This window comes from Equus quagga, chromosome 2, assembly GCF_021613505.1.
Source record: "Equus quagga isolate Etosha38 chromosome 2, UCLA_HA_Equagga_1.0, whole genome shotgun sequence".
NCBI lineage: Eukaryota > Metazoa > Chordata > Mammalia > Perissodactyla > Equidae > Equus > Equus quagga.
This window is the reverse complement of record NC_060268.1, coordinates 68,376,806-68,395,834: the sequence shown is the minus strand read 5'-3', so window position 1 is coordinate 68,395,834 and position 19,029 is coordinate 68,376,806. Positions and strand designations below refer to the sequence as shown.

The 19,029-nt window shown below is 36.1% G+C and overlaps 1 protein-coding gene across 9 annotated transcripts in view; it reads right to left on the bottom strand.

The window, feature by feature from the left end:
- PEAK1 (pseudopodium enriched atypical kinase 1) overlaps window positions 1-19,029 on the bottom strand; it is a 294,511-nt gene that overhangs the window by 115,657 nt on the left and 159,825 nt on the right. The window contains exon 3 of one of the 9 annotated variants that reach the window (XM_046653652.1): window positions 18,043-18,153. The exons of the other annotated variants lie outside the window; for them this stretch is intronic. The gene's annotated coding sequence lies outside the window, so the exon portion shown is untranslated. The remainder of the gene's footprint in view (window positions 1-18,042; window positions 18,154-19,029) is intronic. 9 annotated transcript variants of the gene reach the window in all.

Below are 19,029 nucleotides of genomic sequence, written 5' to 3'. Positions count from 1 at the left end.
TGCACTCTAGCGTATAAAGGGGCAGATGAAGCTGTAAGTGAATGCACACAGTACCAGCTGGAGTCCTCAGAGTTTATAATTTCTGATAGTACTTACAGGCGATTTCCACTGAGCTGCTACACCAGAATTTTCTAAAATTTTGCTGAATTATGCCATTTGTAGGGAGAAGGATATTTAAAAACACATCCAATCCATCACGAAATCTGGATGAATTTTTTCTCTCCACAGTCATTTTTGGTCTTGTCCATCTATTTCTACTTCCACAGTTGCATCCTTCACATTATTTCACACATACTGTTCTGGCAGTCTCCCAGCTGGTGTCTTTGCCTCTAGGCCCTCCCACTCCATCCATATACAGTCACTAAAATAAGGTTCCTTAGTTAATTTCATCGTGTAACTTGCCTGTTCAAAAAATTACAGTGACTCCCTATTTTCTCAGCATGTCAAACCCAAATTTCTTAGCTTGGGTTTCAAGACCCTCCACACTTCAAATCAATTATTATCTCCACTTTACAGATGAGAAAACTAAAGCACTCTGAGGTAACTTGCCCAGGGTCACACAGTAGAGGACTTGAGATTTCAGCTCAGGCAATTCGGTTTCAAAGTTTATGTCCTCAAGTATTATGCTACATTGCCCCTGTTAAGAAAGAGTTTGGTTGTGTGAATGTTACTTTGCAATTGTATTTATGGGTCTGTGGCTATTTCCCTAACTATATTATTCTCTGAGACAGTCTACTTCTTTTGTATGTTCACTGAGACCCTGTACATAGTATACACTTAATATGTTTCACTGACTGGTGTCATACTAGTGTAGTTGTTCAGGTAAACTATAATGCCAAGATTCCAACTGTTTAGAGTCAAGATCTCTGAATATGTAAGGTGGTTAAAATGCTTTTTGTCCATTCACATCCTTATCTGCTGTAGTTTCTGCATTTTCTTGTCTAAAGAAAGTTGTGGTATTAAATTTTCCTATATGGTTTTCTTGTCCAAAATATACAATGGTACAATCTGAGAAGAGGCTTACAAAAAAACAAAATGAAACCGTCAAATAACTAGGCATAATGGAAGACTACTCATGATGTATTAAAGACAATCCTAGAAATAAAAGAAGTAGAAAGGCTATATCAAGCATGATGTTATGTAATCTCCAGCATGTGCAATGTTTAAATTCAAAACAACATTTAATACACTCACTGTTTTTTATATATCAGGAATCCAAGAAAGTAAATAAACGGGGAGCCCCTTCAATGAGAAGGTGTTATGAATGTACGTTTCATGAGAGAAAGCAGCTTATGATACCCTTGTTAAATGCTAGGCAAAGTTTATGTAAATTAAATATTCATGCTTAGCCTTATGCTCTGAGTACTCGATCAATCCTCAACTAAGAAAAAAGAAAGAAAAATAAGTACTTTCTTTTTAATTCTGTCAAGTTCACAGCAACTGAAAATAAAAGGATATGTGCATAATGTTACACAGATGGAAAGACCATAACCAGGAACTCAGAACAGTCTCTCTCCTCTTCTCCTTTATCTTGTAGTTTCATGTCATTATATTGTCAGTTAAACTGACCTGATATGTTTCAAAATAAATCTGAAACACTATCATTTACAAATTCACAGAGATTAACCATATAAAAATATGATGAAAAAGTTGCCAATACAAAGAGTTAGGCATCCATACGTTCTTTCATTGATGAAAACTCATTGTTCTATGGTTTTGCAAGTAACAAGTTTGCGTCCAAGTTCATGATATACCAATATACCTGTTCTTAAAATAAGACAATAAATAACTTTGAAACTGGATCCAGAGATAATTAGCTACTCCAGAGGATGCTAGAGAAACTGAACACCAAGCCACCTACTTTCTCTACCACTATTTTCTGAGTAGCAAAAACGCAAACTTGGAGGAAACTTCAAAACAAAGTAAATCTGTTTAATTAAAAGATAGCTGGAGGAAGTTCTGCATAAATATCCTTTTGGATGCAGAGAAGAGCTATTAGTAGAAAAGCCTCACTCTTCATAAGTCTAGATGAAAACCAAGCATAACGCGATGCTGCTAGAATAACAAGATGAGCTATCATTTACTGTATGTCAAGCACTTTTCATTTATTAACTCCTTTAACCCCCATCTACCTTATAAAGTATTCCCATTCCTATTTTATAGATTAGGAAGTGGAAGTGCAGAGAGATTAAGTAACTAGGTCATAGATCTAGATCTGGCTTCATACACCTAAATTACAGCAGATCTGGCCTCAGCTCCAACTCCAGAGTCTATGCTTCCTTCTATTTTACTACACTGCAGTTCTCAACCTTTAGGCCTGTCACAATCATCTGGGATCTTTGTCAAAATATAGATGTATGGGTTACATCCCCAGTGATCCTAAATCAGCAGGTGTGAGATGGAGCCAAAACATCAATATTTTTTAAAAGTAGTTCAGGTGCTTCTGATGTACATCAAAGTAGTTGTAGTTATTACTAGACTGGAAAAAAACCAATCAAGGCAATCTAGAAGTAATTTCTTTGTCATTTTGCAATACTTGTTTTTCAGCAAATTTACCCTTCTAATTATATATTTTGTAGGCATCCATTAAATCATCCCATTTTTTATCAGTATGATAACCCTAAGCATATAAGGAGGCTTGGAGTAGTATGAGTAAACAGAGGCTCTTTTACTATAGAAGGAACGTCAAATAAGGATTGATCACTTTCCACCAATAATGTAAAAAATGAACAACATACAGACAGAAGAAGTAAGAAAAATCCTGCTCTAATATCTTAATATAGCACACATTTTGGATTAGACAAAGAAGAATAAAACCTTATAAATAAACAGAAAATAATTTAAAAGAGCTCTCAGCTTAATCTTCAGAATCCTACAATTTGTAGAAATGAGATTTCAATACTGTAGATACAATCATCTCCAAAATGTTTTCTGCTTTTTCTGTAGAGAATAAGAAAAAAAACCCCACCGGTTAATATTTTTTATGGTAAATAGAGATTTCTCTTGATTAAGAAAATAAGTTGATATTCTATATACGTCATTATTTTATGCATTCACTAAACATTTACTGAGTACTTACAACATATATGGCATTTTACTACTTCTAATCTTTTACCAGTTGCATTCTAATACCACATACTTCATGTTCTCATCATTTCCAAACTTGTACTTCTAACTGGGCTCAAAAAATACAGAGTTCTGTATCCATGTGGGTTCTCACATGACCTGAGTTCACAATAAGGTCATGTTAGATAATCTGCTTCGGCCTGGAACTTGTCCAGAGCTTCTGATGTAGGACTCCATTTAAGAAACTCTGACCTGCAAGGGCCCTCATAGGTTGCCTAGTCCAAACGCCTTATTATACAGATGAAGACACTGAGCCCTTACTCCATAGAAAATTTAAAAATTATATTTTATGACTGCTGTGGTATGAAGACAAATATGTTAATGTCATATGGTAAAACATCTTGTTCAATTTTAGTTCACTTTTTTCTTCTGATTTTAAAAGACATTAAAACATTTTCATGGACCCCTAAAGTATTGAGGGCCCTGGGCACTAATGGATAAGATGGCCCTGGTTTTCAGTCCTTCATTTGACAGTTGAAACCTTACTTTTTACTCTCTTCCAGGAGACTCGATTCTGCCACAGGACTATACATGTGGCTTCTCTATGACTCAGGATGTACCAGCCCTAGAAAGCTCAGTCTTTTATTATCAGGCTACTCTAGTCATTCATATTCCAGCAGCAATTCAGAACCTACTTACTCAGAACCATGCAGTCCCTTAGAAAACCATTCTGAGAGAGTTAGTAGTACTCAATAGAGATCAGCTGCCAAGCCTCTGGGAATGAAACTATCCCAGGTCCCAAATGCATTTAAAAAGAATATCAGGCAGATCACTTCACTGGGATTCATGGTCTTTCACAATATGGCTAGTTATTACCTACAAAGACATCCTTACTCTAAGAACATGTACGAGGATTTCCTGGACTGGATTATGATTTTGTTTCTAGTAGATTTACTGTGTGAAAAGGCTCTATCATTCATAAAATGAAGGAAGGTGTAACGCTACTGTAACCAAAGAAAATCAAAGACTATTAAATTTGCCAACAATTAATCCACTTTAAGAAAACTGCTATTTTAAAATCCACTTTAAAATGGCATTTATCATTCTCGGAGCATACACTCTGATTGTTTTTTACTTTAGGGTCCTCACGTATGAGGGTCAGCTCAAGTCTTCTCCTCTCTAGGAACTCAATATTGATCACTTCTCTCATGATTTGACTTCTGATCATTTTTGTCATATATGTTATTTTCCTTTAGCTGTTTCTGATCTTTAATTCAACAAATGTTATTTTGTGACTATGATATGCCATGTATGACATGGTATATACAAAGATCAGTAAAATAAGACACTGTTAATTTCAAGTGAGCTAATTTCCCAAGAAAGTAATTTCAAGTAAGGGGAAGGATAATATAAAATATAGTAATGTTTAAAAGAGGGCAAAACATGTAAGTGCCACTATAGGGTACTTACTGGATGAAGGAAGTGTCTGGAAAGATGGCATGCAGGTGATACCATTTGAGATGAGTCTTAATGAGGAAAGATTTCTTAGAATTGGAAAGAAAGTGCAAGAGAAACAGCATTACAAAGATATATAAACAGTAATGTGTCAAATATATTTACAAACCAACATGAAGTATAATTTGGATTACAACATGTAGTACTAGTATTAACTACTAGTACCTAGCACTTAGTATTAAGACATGAAAAGCAGAATTAGGGGCAAAATTGAAACATCTAAAAGGAATACTAACATCTGGGACCTCATTTTGTACTTTATTTGGATTCCCTACAGCTCAGCTTGGTGTTGGTCATGTATAATATTTGGTAATTGATTTAAGCTGTCAGAAAAAGCATCAACAATGTACATAATAATAATGCACATAATAATCCCCAGGCATCTCTCCAAAGGCATCTAATAATTACAGTAAGTATACAATGACGTAAGACACTTGATAAAAAAGTCCCCTCAAACTTATTATAAAATAGTTGTAGTCAATAGAGAATAGATTTGGGGGAAATAATTCTAACCTTTCTTGTAATATAAATTTGATAGTTTGAGAAATTCTAATAGGCCCCACTAATTTCATGACATTTCTTTCAGTGAAGCTCAGAAATAAAGTACATGAAAAGCTACATATAAGTGAGTTTCAATGCAAAAAGAATCTCTAGTCTTTTAGCCTGCTCAGTCCACTTTTCATTAAGTGTTCCAGACAGGTGCAAATTTAATTTAATAAAGAAAAACTGTAATGGCTTCCCAAGCAAAGGGAGGCAGCTTAAATTAAAGACAAAGTTTTACTGAAAACAAGTTGCACTTGCATAATCAGGAATTAAAGATGGCATTTTCAGTTTAAGAAACTGCCCAAATTAAACTGAAATTCAGAATTTTCTTGCAGTAAAAAGAAGATTGTAGAGTATAATTTTATTTTCAGATGTGTGCCAATATTAAAATTAAAATACCCAAATAGATTCACAATGCCAGAAATAAATGGGATAGTTAAATATTTGAGCAATATAATTACTTTACATGAAAAATTAAAATGCATGCAGATACAATGTAAGAGTTCATTTAATAATACATTTTAAAGGCTAAATTTGCAATAGAACAATTGTTATACTCATTTCCTCTGACTATTAATCTATTCACTACTCAAGTTTTGATGATCAATATCTTCCTACATAGTTGCATAAATTCAGGTTTTGTGTGTGTGTGAGGAAGATTGGCCCTGAGCTACCAACTGTTGCCAATCTTCCTCTTTTTGCTTGAGGAAGATTGTCGGTGAGCTAACATCTGTGCCAATCTTCCTCTGTTTTATGTGGGATGCTGCCACAGTGTGGCTTGACAAGCAGTGCTAGGTGCCTGCCCTGGATGCAAACCTGCAAGCCCTAGGCTGCCAAAGTGGAGCATATGAACTTAACCAGTATGCTACGAGGCTGGCCCTGTAAATTCACTTATTTACAAGCACCTCTGCCTGTGTTTAAATAGATATACTGTGAAATTTGAACAAAAACAGATATTTGCTCTAACACTACCATTATGACCCAAATGTATTATAAATGCTTCTTTGAGAGTGGTCCACATGAATCATATTTACCCTGGGATGCTTGCTTAAAATGCATATCCTTACTCCAACAATTCTTGGATCTCACCAAGATATAAATCACTGCCCTATCATTGTAATCAGTATTCTCACTTCCCTCTTCATCCTGATTAAATTCTATGGACAATCATGTTTTTCACTTTGCAAACATTCTCTTGTCTCTCCTTCCCTCTCTCTACTAGTAAAATGTCATCTCAACCATCAGCTTGCTCTAAGCTTGCTTCTGAGCACATGAACAGCCCCAGAGAAAAACTACACAACTATGCTGACTGTATTCATTTAAAATGTATTACCACAAGTCTTAACTGGGGACTTATCACTGTGAGACGCTGTTCTTTCCATATATTTACTTTGCCATTTTGAGATAACTATTTCACAAGTTTTCTTGTCTCCTCCAATCTCCAACATCCCTTTCCCACGTTACTTACTACTGATGACCTTGCTCCATACTTGCGTGGGAAAATAGATCTAATCAGATGAATTTTATTTCATTTTCCCACTAATTCTACCAACCTAATGACATCTGATTTCATACACTTTACCTTCACTACCCTGACAATGGAAGAAGTCTTTATGTCCCTCTTTAAGGCCAATCCTTCTACTCGTGACCAAGATCTCGTCTACTTGGACTTCTCAAGGACTGTTCCTGCAATATCTCTTTTCTGCATCATCAATTTCTCCTTTCTGTATAATTCCCACTGGCATATGAAGGTGCCTTAATCTCATTCATCTTAAAAAAAACAACTATGCCTTGCAGTCATGTCTCCCTCTAGGTGTGACTACATTCCTTCATTACCTTTCAGAAAAAAACTCCTCAAAGAGTACCTTTCACTGTCTCCCCACCCATTTTCTCCTCACCCAATACCATTCAGGTTTTTGTTCTCACTGCTTCACTGAAACACTGCTAATTAAGGTCACCAAAAACTCTATTTCCCTGAAGGCCAATGACCAATTCTCTGTTCTCACCTTATCAAATCTTAAATTAGCATTTCATGTAGTTGACCACTCCCTCTTTCCTGGAATACTTCCTTCTCTAACTTTCGGGATACCTCACTCTTCTGGTTTTCTTCTCATTTCTTTGGCTAGCTCCTTCTCAGCTTGTTCTATTGGCTCCTCTGCTAGAACTCTCAAGGTTGGAGCGACCAAGAATATCCCTAAAAATTGCTTTTCCCCTCTTTATCTGTTCTCTTTTCCTAAGTGATTTTATCCAGTCCCATGACTCTGGAGACCATCTAATTTACATGCTTATTATTCTCAAATTTTATCTCTAGTCCATATTTGTCTTTTTGAACTCCAGTCTCTTTTATACAACTGCCTTCTTGACATCTCCACTTGGATATCTAAGAGGCATCTCACACTTAAAGTTAAAACAGAACTATTGACGTCCAGCCTCTCTACTTGAAAAGCCTTCTCTTCTCAGTAAATGGTTCACCATCCACTCACTTGCTCAATCAAAACCCAGCTGTCTTTTTTTTCTCACTCTCTGCCCTCTCTCTTCCAATTCAATCCATCTGTTTAAGTCTTGCTAGCTCTACCTCCAATATATCTCTCAAACCTGGCCAAGTTAAGCTAAGAGTAAGTCCCTTTTAAGTGTCTGATGCCAGCTTCTGTGCAGTGTCAACTCTACTTCCATGCCTCTCGTCCCTGCCTTCTCCTCGTCAAACCTACATTCACCAGCCTAGTTGAAAGTCCTCATTTTCTCATTTAAAAAGCTGCCTTAGACATCTAACTAGTCTTCCTGCCTCAAATCTCTTTTTTTAAAATTACTTTTTACTGAGTTGATAGGTTACAATCTTGTGAAATTGCAGTTGTACATTATTGTCTGTCAGTCGTGTTGTAGGTGCACCCTTTGACCCTTTGTGCATACCTCCCACCCCATCTTTCTCCTGGTAGCCACTAACCTGTTCTCTTTGTCCACATATTTAAATTCCTCATATAAGTGGAGTCAGACAGAGATTGTCCTTCTCTAACTGGCTTATTTCACTCATCACAATTCCCTCAAGGTCCATCCATGTGGTTGCAAATGGGACGATTTTGTTCTGTTTTATGGCTTAGTAGTATTCCATTGTATATATATACCATATCTTCTTTATCTTAATCATCTGGTGATGGGCACTTAGGTTGCTTCCATGTCTTGGCTATGGTAAATAATGTTGCAATGAACATAAAGGCGCACAGGACTTTTGGAATTGCTGACTTCAAGCTCTTTGGATAGATATCCAGTAGTGGGACAGCTGGGTCATACGGTAGTTCTATTTTTAACTTTTTGAGGAATCTCCATACTGTTTTCCATATTGGCTACACCAGTTTGCATTCCTACCAGCAATGCATGAGGGTTCCTTTTTCTCCACAACCTCTCCAACATTTGTTACTTTTTGTTTTGGTTATTTTTGTCATTCTAATGGGTGTAAGGTGATATCTTAGTGTAGTTTTGATTTGCATTTCCCTGATGCACAGCAATGATGAACATCTTTTCATGTGCCTAGTGGCCATCCGTATATCTTCTTTGGAGAAATGTCTGTTCATGTCTCCTGCTCATTTTTTGATCGGGTTGTTTGATTTTTTATTGTTGAATTGTGTAAGTTCTTTATATATTATGGATATTAAGCCTTTGCCAGATGTATTACATGCAAATATTGTTTCCCAGTTAGTGGCTTGGTTTTTTTATTTCAATCCTGTTTTACTTTGCCTTGAAGAAGCTATTTAGTCTGATGAAGTCCCATTTGTTTATTCTTTCTATTGTTTCCCTTGTCTGAGAAGACATGGTGTCTGAAAAGATCCTTTTAATACTGATGTCAAAGAGTGTACTGCCTACATTTTCTTCTAGAAGCCTTATGGTTTCAGGTCTCAGCTTTAGGTCTTTGATCCATTTTGAGTTTATTTTGGTGAATGGTGAAGAAGAATGGTCAATTTTCATTCTTTTACATGTGGCTTTCCAGTTTTCCCAGCACCATTTGTTGAAAAGACTTTCTTTTCTCCATTGTATGCCCTCAGCTCCTTTGTCGAAGAGTAGCTGTCCATAGATGTGTGGTTTTATTTCTGGGCTTTCAATTCTGTTCCATTGATCTGTGCACCTGTTTTTGTACCAGTACCATGCTGTTTTGATTACTATAGCTTTGTAGTATGACTTGAAGTCAGGGATTGTGATGCCTCCAGCTGTGTTCCTTTTTCTGAGGATTGACTGCTTGAGCTATTCGGGGTCCTTTGTTGCCCCATATGAATTTTAGGATTCTTTGTTCTATTTCTGTAAAGAATGTCATTGGGATTCTGAGTCAGATGGCGCTGAATCTGTAGATTGCTTTAGGTAGAATGGACATTTTAACTATGTTTATTCTTCCAATCCATGTACATGGAATGTCTTTCCATCTCTTTATGTCATCATCCATTTCTTTCAGAAAAGCCTTGTCATTTTCATTGTATAAGTCTTTCACTTCCTTAGTTAAATTCACCCCAAGGTATTTTATTCTTTTTGTTGCAATTGTGAATGGTATTGTGTTCTTGAGTTCTTTTTCTGTTAGTTCGTTATTAGAGAATAGAAATGCTACAGATTTATGTAAATTGATTTTATACCCTGCAACTTTGCTGTAGTTGTTGATTATTTCTAAAACTTTTCCAATGGATTCTTTGGGGTTTTCTATATATAAGAACATGTCGTCTGCAAACAGCGAGAGTTTCACTTCTTCCCTCCCTATTTGGATTCCTTTTATTTCTTTTTCTTGCCTAATTGCTCTGGCCTAAGTCTCCAGTACTATGTTAAATAAGAGTGGTGACAGAAGGCATCCTTGTCTCGTTCCTGTTTTCAGGAGGATGGCACTCAGTTTTTGCCCATTGAGTATGATGTTGGCTGTGGGTTTGTCATATATGGCCTTTATTATGTTGAGGCAGTTCCCTCCTATCCCCATTTTGTTCAGAGTTTGTATCATAAATGGCTGTTGGATCTTGTCAAATGCTTTCTCTGCATCTATTGAGATGATCATGTGGTTTTTATTCCTCAGTTTGGTGATGTGGTGTATCATGTTGATTGATTTGCGGATGTTGAACCATCCCTGTGTCCCTGGTATGAATCCCACTTGATCACGATGTATGATCCTTTTGATGAATTGCTGAATTCAGGTTGCCAAAATTTTGTTGAAAATTTTTGCATCTATGTTCATCAGCGATATTGGCCTGTAGTTCTCCTTTTTCGTCTTTTTCGTGCTGTCCTTGTTCGGCTTTGGTATCAGCATGATGTTGGCCTCGTAGAATGTGTTAGGACATGTTGCATCCTCCCTAATTTTTTGGAATAGCTTGAAAAGGATAGGTATTTAATCCTCTCTGAAAGTTTGGTAGAATTCCCCAGGAAAGTCATCTGGTCCTGGGGTTTTATTCTTTGGGATGCTTTTGATTGCTGTTTCAATCTCTTTCCTTGTGATTAGTCTGTTCAAATTGTCTGCTTCTTCTTGAGTGAGCTTTGGGAGATTGTAGGAGTCCAAGAATTTATCCATTTCCTCTAGGTTATCCATTTTGCTGGCATAGAGTTTTTCAAAATATTCTCTTATAATCCATTGTATTTCTGTGGAGTCTGTTGTTATTTCTCCTCTTTCATTTCTGATTTTGTTTATTTGACCTTTCTCTCTTTTTTTTTTTGTAAGTCTCGCTAGGGGTTTGTCAATTTTATTTATCTTCTCAAAGAAACACCTCTTTGTTTCATTGATCCTTTCTACTGCCTTTTTTGTTTCAATAGCATTTATTTCTGCTCTTTTATTATTTCGCTCCTTCTGCTGACTTTGGGCCTTGTTTGCTCTTCTTTTTCTAATTCAGTTAGGTGTAGTTTAAGATTGCTTATTTGGGATTTTTGTTGTTTGTTAAGATGTGCCTGCATCGCGATGAATTCTCCTCTTAATACAGCTTTTGCTGTATCCCATATGAGTTGGAATGGCATGTTATCATTTTCATTTGTCTCCAGGTATTTTTTTATTTCTTCTTTAATTTCTTCAATGATCCATTGCTTGTTCAATAGCAGATGGTTTAGTCTCCACATCCTTGTGCCTTGCTCAGGTTTTTCATTTTAATTAATTTCTAGCTTTATAGCTTATGATCGGAGAAGATGCTTGTTATTATTTCAATTTGTTAAAATTTGTAGAGGCTTGCATTGTTTCCCAACATATGGTCTGTTCTTCAGAATATTCCATGCACACTTAAGAAGAACGCATATTCTGCTGTTTTTGGATGGAGTGTTCTATATATGTCTATTAAGTCCAACTGTTTTAGCATTTTCTTTAGCTCCACTGTTTCCTTATTGATTTTCTGCCTGGATGATCTGTCCATTGATGTGAGTGGGGTGTTGAGGTCCCCTGCTATTATTGTGTCATTTTTGATATCTTCTTTTAGGTTTGTTAATAGCTGCTTTATGAAGTTTGGTGCTCCTGTGTTGGGTGCATAGATATATATAAGCATTATTTCTTCTTGATGAAGTGTCCCTTTGATCATTATATATTGGCCCTCTATGTCTCTCTTTATCTGCCTTATCTTGAAGTCTGTTTTGTTTGATATAAGTATTGCCACACCTGCTTTCTTTTGTTTGCTATTAGCTTGGAGTATTGTCTTCCACCCCTTCACTCTGAGCCTGTGTTTGTCCTTGGGGCTGAGATGTGTTTCCTGGAGGCAACAAATTGTTGGATCTTGTTCTTTAACCCATTTTGCCACTCTGTGTCTTTTTATTGGAGAGTTCAATCTGTTTACATTGAGGGTGAGTACTGACGCATGAGAGCTTAATGCTGTCATTCTGTTGCTCGTTTTCCAGTTTTCCTGTGTTTCCTGTGTTTCTTGTCCTGTGTGTTTTAGTCTACCCATTGAATTCTGCAATTTCTTATGCTGGGTTTCTTAGATTGTCCTTATTTATGTTTTGTGTCTCTGTTCTGTTTTTTAGTTTAATGGCTACCCTGAAGTTTGTATTCAGAATCTCATGTATAACATAGTCCATTTTCTGGTGGTCTCTTACTTCCTTAGCCTAGACTGTTTCAGTCCTTTTCCCACTCCCCTCCTAAATTATTACTTTCATCTCTTATTCCAACTTGTGTTGTGAGTTTGTGGTTAGAGTGATAAGATTGTCTTTGCTTTGGTGATTTCCTTCCCTTTATCCTAATGCTATAGTTGAATATTTGCTATCCTATTTCAATTCTAGCTATTTGTCTCCCTAATCTATGTTTTGTGACTCCTTTCTCCCTTTTTTTCTTATTTCAGGTATGAGAGCCTTCTTGAGGATTTCTTGTAGTGGAGGTCTTGTGAATAAAAATTCCCTTAGCTTTTGTTTGTCTGGAAAAGATTTAATTTCTCCCTCATATCTGAAGGATATTTTTGCTGGATAAAGTATTCTTGGCTGAAGATTTTTATCCTTTAAAGTTTTGAATGTGTCACTCCAATCTCTCCTACCTTGTAAGGTTTCTGTAGAGAAATCTGATGAAAGTCTGATGGGGCTTCCTTTGTAGGTTATTTTCTTCTGCCTTGCTGCCCTGAGTATTCTTTCTTTATCATTCATTTTTGTGATTTTTACTACTATATGCCTTGCAGTAGGTCTTATTACATTGACAAATCTAGGAGATTTGAAAGCTTCCTCCACACACATTTCTCTCTCAATCCCTTGATTTGGGAAGGTCTCTTCCATTATTTCACTGAGCTCCATTTTCCTTTTCCACACCCTCAGGAACTCCCATGATTCTTAAGTTGCATTTTCTCATTGAGTCAGCTATTTCTCGGAGATTTTCTCCATTTTTCTTAATTCTTAGTTCTGTTTCTTCCTCTGTCCAGAGCCATGCAGCCTGTCTATCTTCGATTATGCTAATTTGCTCCTCTATGGTGTCTATATGGGCATTGAGGGCATCCGTATTCTGTTGTATCTGATCCACTGTATTTTTCATCTCTAGTATTTCTGATTGATTCTTCTTTATAGTTTCAATGTCTTTTGTGAAGTAACTCCAGAACTCATTGACTTGTTTCTCTGTATTTCCCTTTACCTCATTGAGTATTTTGATGATAGCTATTTTGAACTCATCTTCACTTAGTTTACCTATTTCCAAGTCCTTAGGACATACTTCTGTGTTTTTATTGTTTTTCTTGTGGAATGCAGCTTTTATAAATTGCTGGATGGTAGAGGAGTGGCTTTTGCCCATGATGCTATTATTTGGTTGCAGTTACAGCCTGTCCCCAGTAGATGGGGGTTGAGATCTGGGCGTTCTGACCCCTCCGCCTTCAGCCATGATGGTGGCAGGCAGGGGAGGAGGGGCAGTTTCTCTTGCGTGCTGACCTGGATTCAGATCAGCGGTCGCTCTCTGGTCTCCCGGGGTCCTGGCTTGATGGGGTTGCCCCACACGAAAGCTTTCCCCTGTTAGAGGGTTTCCACTGCACAGGCAGTGAGAGTCCTGGATGAACCCGGATGTGCAGCCCCTCCCCCACTCCTTCCCGCACCCGCGGCAGTGATCCCAGTTTCCAGCGGAGGGAACAAAGTTCTCTCTTACCCTGTTCCAGCTCCTTCAAGGGCGGCTCCAGCCTCTCTGCCCTCTGTCGTTTGGCTGCTGTGGGTCTCTGATGATTTCTGTTATTAGGATTTTTTTTTTGGTTGGAAAGCAGTTGCTCTTTTTGGTTGTAATTTGGAGGGGAGAGAGTCCCGGGTGAGCTCACGCTGCCATGTTGCTGACGTCACTCTCAAATCTCTCTCTTTCTAAGCTACTCTTTACATTATTATTAGTCACTGCTCAAAAACCTAACCCCCTTGTTAGGGTATTCAAAACTCTTCATGATTTTAACTCAACTTATTTTTCCAGTCTTATCTCTCAGTGCATTCCCTTCAACCACCATCTAATTATGAAGGACTACGTAACCATTTCCCAGAAATGACGTGTATTGACCTACCTCTAAGCCTCCAGGCTATTCCTTCACCCTAGGAACAATCTTGGAGTACAAAGAACACTGCTCTGGCATTAGGAGAACTGGGTAAAACTTCCAACTCTGCCATGTGTCCTCTCTGAGTTCTATTCCTCATAGGTAAAACAGGACAAAGTACAGCCTCAGGATTAAATAAGAACGTATTTCAGAGTTCCTTATGAGTTCTACCAGGTACACAAAATACTGCCAAATTCCTCTAGATAATGGCTTTACAATTTTACAACGCTACAAATACTTAGAGAGTATCCATTTCTTCACATACTTGCTACCACTGAAATATCAACTTTAAAAATTTTTGCCAATCTGGTAGATTAAAACAATTTTACTGTCTTTAAAATTAGTATTTCCCTGACTATTAGTGAGATTGAAACTCTTTCTCAATGTTTATTGGCTATTTTCTTTTCTTTGAATTCCCTGCTCATATTCTTTGCCCATTTTCTTATTTCCTCCTCCCTTTTTCTTATTATGCATATAAATACTTGCTCTATTTTATCCATTGAAAATACGTTTTAATTCTGGTACTTATCCTTTTAATTTTTTAAAGTGCCAATTGTCATAAAGAAATTTTTATTTTGATATATCTAAACTTAATCTTTTTAAATATGGCTTTTGAAGACCTTCCTTACTTCATGGTCATAAACACTTTCTCCTAACGTTTGCAAAATGTTTCTTATATTTAGATTTTTATTACATTTAGAATTTATTTTTTTGAATGGAGTGAAGAATTTAATATATCTTTCTAAGTGCATACCTTTCATTGAATAGTCCATTCTTTAAATATTGATTTAAAATACATTTATTGTACACTTAAATTGGGAGATATACACGGGTCTGTCTCAGAATCTTTACTCTGTTATTGATGTAGTTGTCTTACCCTATGCCAGAATCACACTGTTGCATTTTATTGAATGCTTTTTGCAGGCATTATTGAGATAACTGCACATATTTCTCCTCTAATAACCAACAAAGTAAATTACACAAATAGATTTTATAATGCTGAACAATCCTTGCATTCTTGGGATAAATTCTATGTAAATAATACATTGGTGAATTCAATTTGCTAATATTTTATTTATGATTTTTCTTTTTTAAAAATTTTATTTTTTCTACACAAACCCCCCATTACACAGTTGTATACTCTTTGTTGTGGGTCCTTCTAGTTGTGGCATGTGGGACACTGCCTCAGCGTGGTTTGATGAGCAGTGCCATGTCCGCACCCAGGATTTGAACCAACGAAACACTGGGCCGCCTGCACCAGAGTGTGCAAACTTAACCACTTGGCCATGGGGCCAGCCCCATATTTATGATTTTTTAGTACTATCTCCAGAAGTGAGACAGCCTTGTAGTTTTCTTTTTCTTTTTCTTTTTTTCTTTTCTATGTCCCTCTTTGGTTTGAGTATTAGTGTTATATTAGCATCATAAACCAGTTGGGTAGGATCCTATCTTTTGTATACAACATGCAAGTTTACATAAGATTTCTTTTAAAGCTTCCTAGAACTCACCTATAAAACCTTGGCCATTGTAGGGACAAATCTTTAAACTTATTCTCAATTTCTTCTTATTAAGTTAATCAAAGGTCTTTACCTCTTCTTGTGACAATTTGAATAAATCTTATATTTCTGAAAATTACCCACTGAACCTAGGCTTTCATATTTTATTATTATAAACTTGTACATAGAGTTCTTATAACTATACAAATTTCTGTATCTTTAGTTATGCTTCCTTTTTAATTTCTAATATTGATTAGTATCTTTTCTTTCTTTTTCAGACTTGCTAAGATTTTTTTTAATCAATCAACACTGCTGTTGGATTTCTGCTTTTATCCTTATTAATTTGGACCTTTATTTTCTTTGAATTATTTTATCATTCCTTTTGAAAATTTTTAACTCAATTATTTAATTCTTTTATTTAAGCAAATAATTTTTATACAGCGAAACATGCTTCCATAAAAATTTTAAGCAATACAAAGAGTACAAAATAGCAAGCAACAAGCCAACCAATAACCCATTACCCAGAAAGAAAAAGTGTTAACATTAGTTGAATATCATTCCACACATCTCTCTAAGCATATATGAAGGTAAACGGATAACTCCATGTCTCTAGATTTACATTTTTCCTTCCAATTCTTTGTCCTTCCTTTTAAACTGTTCTTAACTTCAAAAAGACCTAAAATTTTCCTTTTTTCAGTGAATGCAGTGTCATCCTGCATGTCTCTGAGGATAACATATTTATTCTAAACTTCTGTTTTGCTGTCTCTATTAACTCTGATTCTTTGGGTTTTTTCTTTTGTATAGTTTGGTACCCTCCTTTATAGTATTAGTTTCTTGAAATAGTTTGTGATTTGGGGCTGTGAATTCATCTTTGTTTAGGCTTTAGAGATATCTTATTAGTCTGTGACTGATGTATGTGATTAAAGAACTATTGTCTTTAAAGGAGGGGCAAAATTTTCCAGTGGGTAATGAATATGGGGAATATTTTGGTGGTACCTATCCTTTCTGGATATTGACAACATCTGAGTACTGCTTTGGCTTTTAAAGGACCCACATGGCCTGGTTTTGTTTGACACACACCAAGGAGAAATGAAGGTGGGGAAAGGTAGATCCACATGGCTGCTTGTCCAGCAGACTAGACATAAAGCACCCCTATAGTCATTTATATCTTTCACAGTATTCCAGTCCTGTGCATGTTTTAGATTACGGTTCTTATTTGCATTCCAATCCCATTTTTAAGAGGTCCTTCATGGTTTCTGGCCAATTTTGCTCTTTTTCTTTCCTATTGCTGTTGTGTTTGATTGATACTGTATATTTTTGGGAGGGGGAGGAAAGGATTATTTTTAGGGATGTGAAGTAGCAAAGGGAGGCTTCAGCATGTTCTCAGTGTACCATCTTGCACTGGAAGTTTCAAACAGATATGTTTTGGCAGAGATAAACGGACAACGTTGTACATACTTTTAAAGGAAAATATGTTCTTTCACTATACTTTCCTTTCTATTGAAGTATGATCTTATAATAGTAAGCACAGGGTGTTATCCTGTGGTTTATAACCCTAGATGCATATTATTAACCTAAGAGAGCTGCGAAAACATATTAAAGTCTAACCCCAGAAATCCTGTTTTAACTGAACTGAAGTGAGAACCACTGGCATAGTGCAAAAACTACAGGCTTAAGGACCAGACAAATCTGAGCTCAAATCACTACTGTGCACTGTGACTTTAGGCAAGAAACAATTTTTTGAGCCTTTGTTTCATCTGTAAATTGGGTTTACAAGATTGTGGTGAAGATTAGAGATAATGTAAGAAGCAAGACTAACATCAGGCACAGCAAATAGCAAATGCTTAATAATTGTTAGCTCTTCTAAAGCCATTTATAAGTAAGCAGACAAAAAAACATGGCATTAAAAAAGAGATCAAGTAAAACAGGACGTCCTTTCATAAAATCTTACAATGACTAAAATTTAATTCCAAATGTCACAAAATTGTTCATTGGAGTTGACAATCATTGCCAGATATTCCAAGCTGAGAGAGACTGTGGACTTTACAGAGTGTTCCTGTCACATTTCTTTGTATCCCCTGGGCTCTTTTAACATTCTTACTTCAGTGCATTTCATTTCAAAGGACAACTCTCTAGGCTATTACAAGGTTTCTGAGCCATTCTTCAATCCTACATTTCAATATCTGAGAGTAAAAACAGCTAATAATAATGTCAACCTGGTTATATGTTTCTATTTGCACTCATTCAAATATTTTGTGAGAAATAGATGGGCATTTTGAAGTTGCAGGAAATGAGCAGAATAACTAGAAAGCTGTGGGACCCAGGAATTAAAGCAACTTTAGTGTCCCTGATGCATGAAACAATCTAATCCTAATTATAGCCAGCTGGAGACAGCTCCATTTTCAGGGATGCTAAGATCATTAGCCAAACACAATGATACCAATTTGCTGATAAGTAAATGTGCATACCTTTATCATTTGTATCATTCAGAAGAACAAGTATGCCACTTGCCATAACATAACTTCCTGAATTCTTTAAAAAGTTTAAACTCATGTCCAAATACAGCTACAATTATTCACCTATCGACAACAGAGAAAAATTATTTTCTTTCAGTTCTTCAAATTGTTTAAATGTTCATAAATTATTAATGTTCATATACATTACAAAATAGGTCTTAATTTTTCAAATCTTTACTATAAAAGTAGATCCACAGCAGTACTAACAGTCAAATTGATAATAACAACTTAATTTAGAGGCCTACACTAAACATTAAGAAGTCCTGACTCCTGCTGTACTCAATATACATTTACATGGTAAATTATCTGACATTGATTTTTAATATATGAGACTCCCTCAAAAACAAATTCTATGGCCAATAAGCACACAGAAGTGTTCAGAGTCACTAGTCATCAGTGAAAAGCAAATTAAAATTCCAACAAAATACCACTACAAACTGACTAGAATGGCTAAAATGATACATTGTAACAATACCAAATTCTGTAAAGGATGTGAAGTAACTGGAACCCTAATATCTTAAACGTAAGAGTGAAAAACACAATCAAGGACATTTATGCAAAACCAATAGCTAACATTATATTCAATGGTGAAAGACTGAAAGATTTCCCCCTAAGATCAAGAACAAGACAAGGATTCCCACTTTCACCACTGCTGTTCAACATTGTCCTGGACATTCTAGCCAGAGCAATTAGGCAAGAAAAAAATAAAAGCCATGCAAATTGAAAAGGAAGAAGTGAAATTATCTTTACTCACAGATCACATGATCTGATAGAAAGAAAATTCTAAAGAACACACACACGAAAAACTACTGGAGTTAATAAAAGAGTGTAGCACAGTTGCAGGATACAAGATCAACACACAAAAATCAGTTGTATTTCTATACACTAAAAATGAACAAGTTGAAAATGAAATTAAGAGAACAATTCCATCTACAATAG